This window comes from Acromyrmex echinatior, chromosome 14 (genome assembly GCF_024713525.1).
Source record: "Acromyrmex echinatior isolate Ae372 chromosome 14, ASM2471352v2, whole genome shotgun sequence".
Classification (NCBI taxonomy): Eukaryota; Metazoa; Arthropoda; class Insecta; order Hymenoptera; family Formicidae; genus Acromyrmex; species Acromyrmex echinatior.
Window position 1 is genome coordinate 10777030 of NC_141865.1, and position 13515 is coordinate 10790544.

At 35.9% G+C, this 13515-nt stretch overlaps 1 protein-coding gene across 15 annotated transcripts in view; it reads right to left on the reverse strand.

Annotated features, from left to right (window-relative positions):
• Positions 1 to 13515, reverse strand: part of LOC105146732 (protein turtle) — a 302876-nt gene that overhangs the window by 232831 nt on the left and 56530 nt on the right. Inside the window, exon 1 of one of the 15 annotated variants that reach the window (XM_087412978.1) lies at positions 7190 to 7708. The exons of 13 other annotated variants lie outside the window; for them this stretch is intronic. The gene's annotated coding sequence lies outside the window, so the exon portion shown is untranslated. Of the gene's footprint in view, positions 1 to 3832; positions 5520 to 7189; positions 7709 to 13515 lie in introns of those variants that run through there. One more of the 15 variants, XM_087412980.1, reaches the window with a different exon arrangement.

Genomic DNA, 13515 nt, shown 5'->3' on the forward strand with positions numbered 1-13515 from the left:
GTTTGCGCAAATCAAAAATAAAAAAAAAATATACGAGCGAAACAATGATGCGATTGTCAAACCTTTATTTACGCGATGGACGTTCATTTAAATGCAACAGTAGCATTGCTCTTATAGCGACGACTGTCGTGAACGTTTTGTTGACGACACGGTAAATGCCTTAATCGAACGATAATCGAACCATCTGTAATTAGATATATGTAATAACCAATAATGTTGCTTTACATTTAATCCGTAATAGTGTTATAAACGATTACGTTTGTTGGTTCATTCGAGTGCGCAATAGATAATATTATATAGGTACATGCTCGGCGCGCTGTACGTGATTAATATACGAGGGAGTAATATAAATTTAATGATACCGAAAATACTCGCCATCTCGCGTTTCGCGATAATGCAACATGCAACATGCGCATAATAATTATGTAAGCTTCGCTCGATACGGTTTCCAAATTACGATGTACTACCGACCCGAAATCTTTTTTTTTATTTATTCGTGGAATGAAACAGCATTTCCACTCTGGCATTATTCGCTTCGACGATATATGATGAATTTCACTTTTTCAGAAACTATTGTGCCTTTTGCATCTGTCACGTCACACAATTTTGCGACTGTAAAGCATTTTCGGTCTGTGATTTATTTTCTGCAGAATGGTCGCTCATACAAGTCATGAATAATAAAGTATCGATATCGAGAATGCTGTGTATTAACAATGTATTATGCGAGATTAACAAATCAAATGATCACAGTAAAAATCACGAATCAAAGTAAAAATCTTATTTATAGTGAAAATAATTATTAAATCTTAATATGTTTGAACAGTACACTAAAAGAAAAATTTTTGGTATTTGTAACAATAATTACATATTATAATTGTGATAATTACTGCTATATTAGTAATAATAACCATATGTATAGTCTTATAATTCTAGCAACAAATATACGTATATAATAGACAACTTAAAACGACTATATATAGTTATAAAAATAGTTGAAATTATCTCATTAATTTCAGTAATTCATGTTATCTAGCTAGCTCTATATTCGTACAACACTATTTTATAGATTATATTTTTGTCACAACGTTTTGTTTATAATCAAAGAAAAGAAACTTTTTTTGGGAAGTAGAATAATTGAAAAACATAAAAACAGTTTAAAGTATACGTGCGGTTATTATTATTAATATTGTAGTAATAATCATAATTATAGTAATATGTAATTGCAGTTATACATATCAAAATTTTTTCTTTCAATATACTAAATAAACAATTACAGTAAATACATATTTACTCAATAAAAAAAATGATAATTAAATCAAATTAATAATTTTTGTATCAAATAAACATATTTTTTCATTTAGTAAATATTTATTAAAATTTAGTATATTTTTCAGTGTAAATATTCTACTTATCACCGCACGAATATTTACCAATTTGAAGTTATTAATCGCTAAAATCTAACTGGCCTTGAGATCTCGTTTATCGACCCTCATAAATCGCCACCGTTTTATCATTCTATTACGAGCTCATAAAGGAGCGTTCACTGTTGCGAGACTTAATGCGAGAATTCTGTTGCTTCATCTTTGCGCTTTCTCTATCGCGACCAAAAGTTGGCAATAGTGAGATCTGGTCATTGCTCTCCAAATTATCGGCTCGAAATGTCTTCGGTGCACGTAGATGGCGAACCGCCTTTGTCAGATCGGCACGTGCGGCCTGGCAAACGCTGGCAAACGCTGGCAAAGCAAATTGCCGGGGTTTGTGGCACCCTGAACTCGACCGCGCAAGCTGTTCCGCAAACCAAAGGATACTTCCGGCGCGTACGAGAAAGCAACGTCTTGGCGAGCGCATAAGTTCGAGCGGTACGCTGCTTTCAAGACACGATCGTCGAAATTCTCGAGAGCAGCGGCTATTACGACTTGTGGAAGTAAATACCTATAGCTGCAGGAGAACTGTGATCATGATTTTTCAGTCTTTTATTTCTCTCGTCGATTGTAATAATTTCAATAATATTTCCTTTTTATTCAGTTCCTCTTTCTGAATACATTGGGGTGAATAAACCTTTTACTTTATTTCAGGAAACCGCAGAATCACGATGTCGTATACGGTCTTCTTAAGAGATTCGATTTATCGTTTCCGAACGTTACAGCTCGCAACTGTACCTTGGATATGTACAGTTGCAAGTATAGCTGGGGTCACATGATTCTGCCGGACATGTGAATTTATAACTCCTTCGACGCGTTTGCGAACCGTCTGATTCGACATTGAGAAACGAGAATGGGGGATGGGGAGTTTCCCCACCGACGGTTTTTTTTTTTTTTTTACGCCACTGCCGTTCCTTCCGTTTCGCTTGAACGTTCGTCAAGAAATCCCCCGGAAGCGGATTTATGGACTCGTAAATCGCTCTCGATCTTTCATGGATTAACGTTCGATCTCGCGTTCGTAAGCGTGTACGGATGGCGAAATTTTTCTTCCACCAAGTGGAAGACTTGCTGGAAGTACCGCAGTTATCGTCCCTGTTACGTGAGATAAGAATAAATTTTTTTTTATTGTCTGATTTAACGATCCGTGAGAAACGGTCGGTGACGAACTTCCGTAACGAAATTATTCGAATTGAAAACGTCCGGCGATTGCAAATCGAGCTGTCTGTCGCAGAGAGTTCTATACGGTGCCACAGCGGCGTAACATTTATCGAAAAACGATCTGCTTGTTAATTAACGACTGCAGAAGTAACGGGGACAGTGAAGTTGCGAAATATGCGGCAGTACTATCCGCCTATTAACTCGCTTTCTTCCGAAGCAATAGAGAAACAAAATTCGTATCTTTTGCAGCACATATTTTCTAGAACATATCGAGACCAGAAGATTTTCGCAGTTCGGGATTTATATGAGGAAATTGATTTCTCTGAAAAATAATTTGCTACGTACGCAGGAAAACTTTTAAATTGTTCTTCAAAGTGCAGAAACCAATTTAACGATAAATCAAGCAACAAAACACCTACAGAAGTTCGTCGAAAAATATTTTCTCGCCATTGAGAAAAACGTATATCTATTTTCAACAAATTAATATGAAACGATAACAACATCTAAAGTAATAAGTAATCTTGAAATATAAATGACATTCGTAAAAACAAAATGTTGATATATAACAAGCTACATGTGATGTGTAATTTAATCTTTTATCTTTAATTTAAAATAATAATTTAAATTAAATTAAACAATAATTCAATTTAAAATATTCAAGATATTTTTCATTTTATATTTAAAAAAATATTGACACATTGAAATATTATGAAAGGTTTCAACGTTTAATAATAAAAAGATTAAGATTTTTCATAATACAAGACTGTTGTATTTGTAATATATTTTTCCTACTAGCGTATTGATGCAATGCAAATGTTCTAATTAAATAATTGAGCCATTCGCGGTTGTCATATTGTAAAATCTGAGCGCTATTACCGAATCGAGCGACACGAATTTCATTAATGCTACACGATATTCATTCGTTCGCACACATAAACGTGATTGTAATTATCTCTATCGTGTTACCATGAATTGTGCGAAAAAAGTTACAGCCCGCATATTATCGACATGCATCCGTTCGTTTTCGCATCGTGTATACACCGGCGACCATTATCATACATATATTTACGTAATTATACGTATTTATATAATTTTACGTTTCAGTCAGACCATGATGTTAAATTTGGAATTTATCACCGCAGTCTCGATACTCTCTCGAGACGCGGTCGCTGGCTCTTTGTAACAGGGGCCTAAGGTTACACATGCGACGAACGTTTGCAACATTCAAGCCACGGAGTATGTAGAGTACCTACAGGTATTTGCTGGCGGTCCTCTCTGAACACCGGTTCACCTTGGACGTGTCTCAGGCTCAGGCGCGCCTCGTGTAAGCCTCGTAGGAGCGTCAGCTTGGTCTTAGGACATAAGGACTATAATTCGATCAGAATGCTAAGGCACGCTGAGTAACGGTAGCCGATCTTGGAAGAAGGGATATTTCAGTAGAATAGTCTAATGCGCGTCCTGATGCGATATTTAATAACAGAATATTATGTCTTACACAATAGATGCTACTAAATAATAACATGTTTTCCATGAAGTCGAATTGACGTAACTTCAAAGCCACTCGTATAATTTTTTATAATCACTCATCATTGTAGCACGGCTACATTACGTTAATACGTAATAATTGATGTATTAACATTGCATTGCAATTATTTTTCTTCTTTATTAATATTTTGCTGGCAATATCGAAGTTTATAATAAGAGATCTGTTTTCTATAGCTGAACTAGTATAAGTATACACTTGTGAAACTTCGTCTTAGTGACCTGACATGCACTTATGTCTGGACAGTTACACGAAATTTTATTTATATTATTATTAATCTATGTATATGAAATGCTTTTTTAAATATAATATTATAATTTAATTGTAATCTTTATATACAATTAAATTATAATAATGATAATAAAAAATTTGAGAGAATAATATTATAATAAATTTTGTGTAAATATATATTGTTCGGTATATGTCCGGTCACTGCACTGCAATGAGATGTTTACCTTATACATTTAATATTCGGTGAAAGCGAAAAGAAGAGTTTGATGCAGTCTAATGCAGGAATAAAAAACAATCCTAAGAGGATGAAGGAGAAATTTCAATATAATGATATAGCATATATATTTCTCAAAGTTCCACAATCTTCTACGGTTCTACGACCTTCCGTTGAATGGCCTGTATATTAAATAATAGAGATCCATAACAAACAATTGAATGAGCGCGGCAATGATAGGCGGTCGAATGTGCAGCATGCGGGTGGGACGTGTCGGGCATCGCCAAACTTTGGAGACTGCTGTCAGAGGCATCGGGGCGCGCATTTCCGTGAGTTGGCCGACAAGAGTTATCGTCACGGAGTGATGAGAATCCAATATACGGCATTGCCAGTGATAAGCCGTACGCTTTCACCAGCTGGGCAAAAAAAAAAAAAGAACAATGGGAAGGACTATGGTAGTAGTACGATAAAAGCGCGCCGCGATGACGCCACAATGAGTGACGCGACCTGTGGAGTTTCTCTCCCTCGTTGGATCTCCGATCCAACCATACAACCGGCAAACGTCGTCTCCTGACTTTTCAGCCGAGCGGGACGAGACAGACGAGGCTGTGCACGATCCACCCCAGGGAATCCGTCGACGTCGTACAAGCGTGATGTCGATGTCCTCCTGCGACTTTGCTGGCACGCAAAGCCTGGTATTGTCTTGGAAATTCGCCGCCTTCGTTCATCGCGTCGTCGAGGAGAGGCTCGACTTATCTGCGAATGGTTATCTTTCGCTACAAACGAGCAACGAACCGACACTACCGTTTTATCTCCCTATAGTGAATTTTCTTCAATATATCATGTTACGGTGAACGATGTAACAAAAATGTGTATGGATATCAATAAAATTCAGTTGAAATATAAAATAAAAACTGTATCAAGTGATACACTGAAAAAAATTGATTGAATTAATCTGAAATAGTAAAGTGAGTGCAAAAAAGTATTAATACATATACCTTTAAAAAAAAAACTATTTTTAAAAAGCAAATATTAATTAATAGTTTATTAACAAAGAATAAAATAGGCTGAATATTTTTTAAAATTATTTTACTTAAAAAGATGTATAATAATCGAAATACTTTACGTAAGTTTAAAAATGTGAAAAATTATATTATTGAGAGGAGCATGAAAAAGTATTCGCTCAGTAGATTAATTTAGCTTCTATCAGGAATATGCAAAGCTATTTTATTTATATAACTATCAATCTTAAGTATAGACTCCAACGAATAAATCCAAGGAGATGTAAATCAGCCAATGCGAGCCAACACAGATTAGATTTATCTTACATATCATCGTTAACATTATTATACATAAGTTTTTTGTTCATGATTTGATTTATGATATTCTTGAGGCTTCTACGAGTGCCTTTTATATAAAGATTATGCGTTTCGCGAGTTTCTTCCGTGTTCAGATCTATTCTTGGAATGCCAACATTTCGTGAACCTTGCAGTTCATTTCATCAGGGCGAGGAGCAGCCTGATACTGATTTATGTTTTAATGATTTATTCGACTTTATTAAATTACAGATAATTTGAAATATTATATTTGAGTATTTTGTTAGATATGACAGACAGCATCATCATTTTATGAATATATGTTAACGATATTTCAATTTGTTTCGCATCTTTTATATTAAATTTATATGTCACCGATTTTATTTTTATTTTTACACTAAAGAAGACCCAATCAAAAGAATTGAAACGTTTGTTAATTTTTCTCAAGAATGAAGTATACGATTTCACACACACTTAACTTGTATTGACTCGCATTAGCTGATTTACATTTATCCTTGGATTTATTTTATTTATATTAGAACAGAACATACTCATTGTACCAATTATTGATTAATTATAATAATGTTCATTTTCTACAAATAAGTTTTTTTTTATAAAAATTTCCTCTGTACGAATATTTGTTGCACTTACTACATAATAATTTGCAAACTTTGTTGAATGAATCTATAATTTTGGTCAAAGTAAATTTACTTGTATATTCTGGTTACTGTAACCATGTTGGAAAAATAATATTCTGAATTTTAGTTAATCTTTATTTGAATAATACTAACTAAATATTTATTAAATATATATTTATAAATATATATATTTATTTGTTACAAAAACCTTAATTTGATTTAACAATCATTTCTTTACAGAATAAATATTTATTTACTATAAGTAAATATTTAGTCGACACTATTCAAATAAATATTTATTATCTACAATTTAATATCTACATTTTTTTCTCAGTCACATTTGTCTGAAAACAAAATTTTTTTGTGAAATACAATCTCTTATTGAAATTTTATTAATAGTTAAATTTCAATCACATATATACTATGTGGATATCTAAAATTTGTTACAATGTAACCAATTTTAATTAGCTGTAGTAATAGGTAAGAGTCAGAAAAATTAATTTCTTTAACGGGGACCACATTTTGTTCAGAGATTAGATTGTATACCAAAATATTTGATTATAATAACCAGAAATTTTATTTGCTTTCACCAAAATTTGATTAATCAAACATATATTGTTAACTCAACCATGATTGTTTTGTGTAGCAACGCTTGAATTCCAAGGCACCTTTTATCTTTCATCACGCTAATGCTCTCTGGTAACAACTTGTAACAATACTGAAGTTAGTTTGGTCCAACTTATCCCTGGATGTCATCGACAAGACAAGCTTAGGTTGTCCCCTAACTTCCACTATTGCGTCCACTTATTCAACAACGTTGCACAACACTACGAGCGTTGTTGCAAAAGCGCAATCTAAACTGATCGATACAATACAATGGCGTCAGTTGTCGACCGACGATTCCTGCGATTTTTGAAAACCGGTTTTGGAAGCAGCGCTTCCGATGACGCATTTTGCGACAACAGTCGAGAGCGCAAATCCTTGCTATTCTTGCCCCTCTACTACGTCGCAACTTTTCGAATTTCTTCCACGGCGGTTTCGTGTTCCATGTGCACATAATGTTTCGCCCGGACTCCACATTGCAAGTTACTGCAGTTTCAAAGTTCGGAGTTGAGGATAAATCTTGCGCAATCGCAAAGTTATATAAAGGCATACGATCTACAATAACGTCATCGAGCCAACGGCGAGAAATCAGAGTTGAAAATCGCTAACGCCTTCTTAATCATAATAATTATAATCCATGTATCTCTCGTGTTTCTCTCGACATTTCATAAGATATGAATAGAAATTAATGACTAGTGGTTAACAGTCAAGAGATAGTGATAAAAAGCAAGTATTAGGAGAAAGTAAAGAGGCAATTCATGTCCTTTTAATTCGTAAGTCAGAATAGACGAGAAAGTATATCATCAATTTGGCAACGATTTCACGGCTAACTCAATCAAGTCGAGAAGAATACGATGTGATAAACAGACTTCAGATCGTAGAACGATAACCCGGCGAATTTCACATCGACAATGATTCTCCGACTGGCGGGAGGTCACGACCGCGCCTTGAGGAAGCGAGCTGATCGTTTGGGAAAGTGAACAAACCACGTTCCATCCCTACCACCATGGCGGAACCAAGGTTCTCCCTTTGCTCTCTTCCCATCGGCGTATTCCTACCATCCGTGGTCTCACAATTCTCTCCAGTCCCTCTCCAGTCTCTTCAGTCGCGTCGTCTCTCACCTTTATACCTGTTTCTCTCCCTTCCTCTAAAAACATTTCGCCCTTTAACTATATGCGTTGGTACACATCTATGCTCACTACGGTGTATCCCAAATCTCTTCTCACGTAGCATCTTGTCTTCGTCTATATCGCTGTCTCTCGATTCAATCTGTGTCAGTACCACTGGAGAACGATCTGACTATGAATCCGAAGGATGGTTTGAGAGGGACTGGTATAGTGAGTTCCGTAGAACCGGTAGCTATAGTATGAGTAATCCTGACTGCATCCTATGTTTACTAACACGGACGAGTTGAAGGAACTGTGAATGGAGCAATGCTTCAAGGGCCCTTCAGATCCGACGCATGCGTTTACTTTAATCTATGATCTCATTTTTCATCGCGCCTTTCACATTAAAATTGCAACAAATCGATTTTAATGGCTAAAAAGTTAAGAAAAGATTTTATGTATAACTATATAGTTGAACATTGTATTCCCCTCCTATATGCCTGGATGAATTGTTTCTAATAGCGACTTGAAAATTGCTAGCTTAAATTATAATCGTCATTAAATGATGACGTTTCAATATGCACGTTGTACCTTTGTTATAATTAATCTCGGACACAACTTAATCATTATACCGCCAAAACGTTTCATTTGACTATGGAATTATTATTGAACGCCTCAGTTATCTCGTGTTAGCACAGCACAATGAATTCGAGATTAGTCGAGAAATACTGGCTCCGCCTCGAAGTCGAGGCTCATATCCAAGTCTGATGTTCTAGTGGAAGATGAGAGAAAGAGGGAGAAGCAAAAGAGTCAAGATAGAAGCGAAGACAGCTCGTTTCGTCAGTTCCTCGTACAGTCAGAACAAACTTTAATCCGTTGATCTCAAGATTAACAAATATATCGTGAGAGAATACTTGACGAATTTATCGCGAATATAAACATGAAATGTACAACACAACAAGAAAACATTCTTATCGCACAGACATATTCATTATTAAATTAATAATTTAATTATGCATATTAAGATGACTGTAATGTATTCTAGAATGAAATTAGAAAAATTTGACTCTTATATCACATATTAAACGAAGAGAGGAAATCACTTGTCGGTAAATTGCGACGAGTTCTCGTTTCAGTTTCTCGTCTCGTAATATCGAAAGAAATTGTCGCGGAAATAAATTGCTCTGCTTGTTAATTCCATAGTGAACATGCCATTTGTATTCCCTGCCATAATTGTATTCGGCGCGACGACGAAATGTTCGGGTCGCCGGTTGATATCTTCTGCGCTCTCGTGTGGACGGCACGAACTCACTTTAATCCGTTGATCTCGAGATTAACGGATACCCCGAGGGTCGTCGGTAAATTCCTCTATCAGGGGCGAGAAGGAGCGAGGAATGCAATACCGCAAAGACTGCAATGTCGGTTGGTGGGCTAAAGTCACTGCGCTAAAGCGGTAAAATGTCGATGAATAATATCGATCGAGGGCACGGTCGACTGATGACTTCATTTACAGAAAAATGCGATTTACTTCGAATAACTAAGCTTTTGCATATGGACATGGCGAATCAATTGGCTCTCTCGTCTTTAATTTTGAAACGTCAAACGTCGATCGTTATTTCCAGTCTATAATTTTAGGTGGGCCACGATAACCATTTTAATACACGAACTTGATTCATTCTAGGAAATTTTAGAAGTGAGACGCTATATGCAGCCTTTATATACTCAGAGGTCAACTACGTGAAAGGAAACTCGCGCGTAATTACTTGTCAAATATACCGCAAGCGTTTCATTATCTTGAAAAATTGCTCATGAAATAAAAGATTTATGAAATGTCGATTAAACATGTATTCTACATGCAAAAAAAAAACAATCTAATTTTACACGACGCGAGACTTACTCGCCAGCAAGAGGAAAACTGCTTTTCTGAGCGTTGAATGTAAATAATGTGCTCGAGAAACGCTACGAAGTCGTGGATTTATGATATCTGAGGGGAGACAGGCGGCTTAGACAGTGACGACGTGTATTATACATCCACCATATGCAGGATCTACCGCATCGGTGAGGTAAGGAAAAGGTGGCATCACGACCCTTCTTGCACGGTGGGATAATTTTCACACAGAATCGATCCAGATAAAATCATACCCCTTATATACCAAAATATGTCCCGACTATACCCAGAATTACCTCGAAGGAGGCGTGTAAAACGGAGGATAAAAGAGGGTTTTCTGAAAGAAGCCCGGGTTTCCGAAGCGAGGAGCGCAGGACAGGATTTTTGGGATCGATTGGGTTGATTTTCCCACGGGTGTAACGCATACAGGTTGACACCCATTTGCCGGTCGAACTTGTACTTTGGCAGGCTCCATTAGCAGTGGCCAGTGATAAATAGATAAACATATCAAGGGTCGGGTGTTCTACCTCACGATAAATTTGCCTGGCAGTTAAGTCTATTATAGCAAATCAATTATATTTCACACTATATTTGCAGCAACGTGCATCACGATTGACTTCACTCCGCATTTTTGTTAAGCGGATAGATTTATATAGAAATGAACAGAGAGCGACTTCCGTCACTACAAATTCGATTTATCATCATAAAATAAGCGCCAACATTCTTTTTCACATTGTTATATTGTGAATTTAACGGTCTAAAAAGTCGTCGTAACATTTTTATCTTCCACTCATTTATTTAACTCAATGTTTAATATCTGGAACACGTTGAAAGCGTGTCTGTGAATATCACAGCGCTGCTTAAAACTTCAACAACCTCACGAATGACGGTGAGAAGAGTACGCGGCAACGCATCGTATTGTAGGTAGACGTAAAACGCTTCCATTGAGTTACTGTGGGAACAGGATCGATTATGTCACTTCGTGAGTTCGTGAGTAGCCTATGAATGAACGTAAGAGCCTACTATAATTTATGGCCCGATTGATAGCGAAGAAATGCATTCCGCCATCACCGCCAGCCTCCTGATACACATACGGGAAAGATAATTTCTTTCCTCTCACTCCTATCTTAATTACATTGCTCGAGACAATTTAAAATCTATTCATTACGTAATTATATGGTTTTAAAATTGTAAGAACACAGGGACTAAAAAGTCCTTAATATATCTATCCTAAGAAAAAATATATTAAACTTTAATAAATATTTGTTTGAATAATATTAAAGTAACATTTAGTTAAATGGTAAATATTTACTAAGTAAAAAAATGATAATTAAATCAAATTGGTTTTTGTATTAAATAAATATATATTTATATTTAGTAAATATTCAGCTAGAATATTGAAACATTTATTAAAATTTGATACATTTTTCTCTCAGTGTAAGTATTAATTTATTTTGGAGCTGCATCAAATATAGAAAGATTTTCAATGCATGGTACAGAATAAATAAATTTTACAGTGCAACGCTTCCTAGACGATTGCACTGAGAAACTCATTTAATTAAATCAATTAATTTCTTGGTTGAATACGGGCAAACAAAATTCTTGATTGATGCAATAAAATAATTTAGTTGAAGCAAAACATTTAGTTATCATAAAATGTAACATTTTACTTATTTCTAATAAACATTGACATCTGATAAACTTATTTATCAGGCAAGTAAAATGTTATACCAAAATGTTTTACTTGCACAACTAAATTATTTTATTAAATCAATTAAAGATTTTAATTAAACAAAAAATTAATTGATAAATGGGTCTCAGTATATTAAACATTTTGGTTTAATACTAGAATCCGCCAATGTATCCCACTATCAAAAATGCCAATTCGGTAATTTCCTTGTTTGATTAACAAACAGTTATTTTAGTATTATTCGTATCTTTAGAATTATTCTATTATATCCACATATTTTCAACATTCTATATATCTAATCCAAAAAGAAAAATTGAAATTATGTAAAATTATGATTAACAGAACCAAAATGGCATCACCAACAAGTATTAATAATTTTGGAATACATACATGTGTGTGCAAAACGTATTTTTCAATAGAATGAAAAGATGCCTCGACCGAATTGGCAAGTGGTAGAACAAGTTTCGTGATGATAACGAAAAGATCTATTCTCGCGAAAACGTTGGATGTAGCAAACTTTGGTTGAACGTCGGAATTCTGTCTCCGCAAATTGCATCCTATTCGGGAATATTTGAAATTCGCGGAACTTTTACTCTCCCGATATAGTTTCAACGCTGATGTCGCGCGGGAGTTCAATCAAATCGAACCTCTCGAATCGAACTGATCTATATCACGAATCTTTCTTAGTCTTTTTCAAAGCGTCCTGTTTTAGTATTTGGCTATAGGATTCTCTCCTCGCTTGCTTTTTCCCTCTTCATTTTACTTTCTTACCGTAGAGCTCGCAACCTTTCTTTACCAACGCCTGACACGCCCTAACTAAATCCCGACTATTTATTACGTCGTGCTCCTTTCTTCTCCGTCCATTCTTTGACTTGAGAGCGAAGCAAGTCGGTGGACTCGCGCGCGTATAATCACGCGCGAATGAGAGAGGATGATTCGGCCCCGAACGACTGAATTCCGTGAAATTACTGAAAATCGAGGTCTGTTCACTCCGAGTGAATGGGTGCAATCGCGGAAAAATGTCTAGTCACGTTTACGCGCGTAACGAAGTGACAACGGAGGGTAAGGAGGACAGGTTGCCTCTTACGTAGGAAGGTGCTGTGCCTAGGTTGCAAGGAAGAGATCAAATTATCTGAGAAAAAAAGCTCTTGCCGTCTCGCGACTAGCGTGATTGCATTGATGCTCTGTGGAGGCTACAGAGCGATCGCTTCGAGATCGTTCGTAATCAAGGAATCGAAGTCGATGTAATTGCGAGAGGTTCGATTGAGTGAGAGCGCGAAAATAGCGGGATAAATCAGACACAGGCGTTTTATACACACCGAGCACCAGCGTGGATATTGAATTCCCGTGCTTCCTCATTTTTTCCTCCTTGAATTAACGGAATCTCTGGCAGATGGTAGCGCGAGACGCGATCTGCGTACGTTGTTGATAGATAAACGCGTGCATGCATTCCTCTCACGTGCTATTCATTAAGTCTGAATATCCTATCTATCCGAAGAAGCATCTTCTCGCGTTCCCTTTTGTATCCTTTTATAATTGAAAGTCAGGGCGCAGGAAACAGCGTATTGCACGTGGAAATATCACTTACACGCAAAAAAAATATTTTATTGCTTCAGCTTTATTCCTGTTTTTTTTTGTATCTGATAGAAAATTATGTAGCATAGAATTTATATTTAAAATTATGTAGCATAGCATAAATCTAAATTC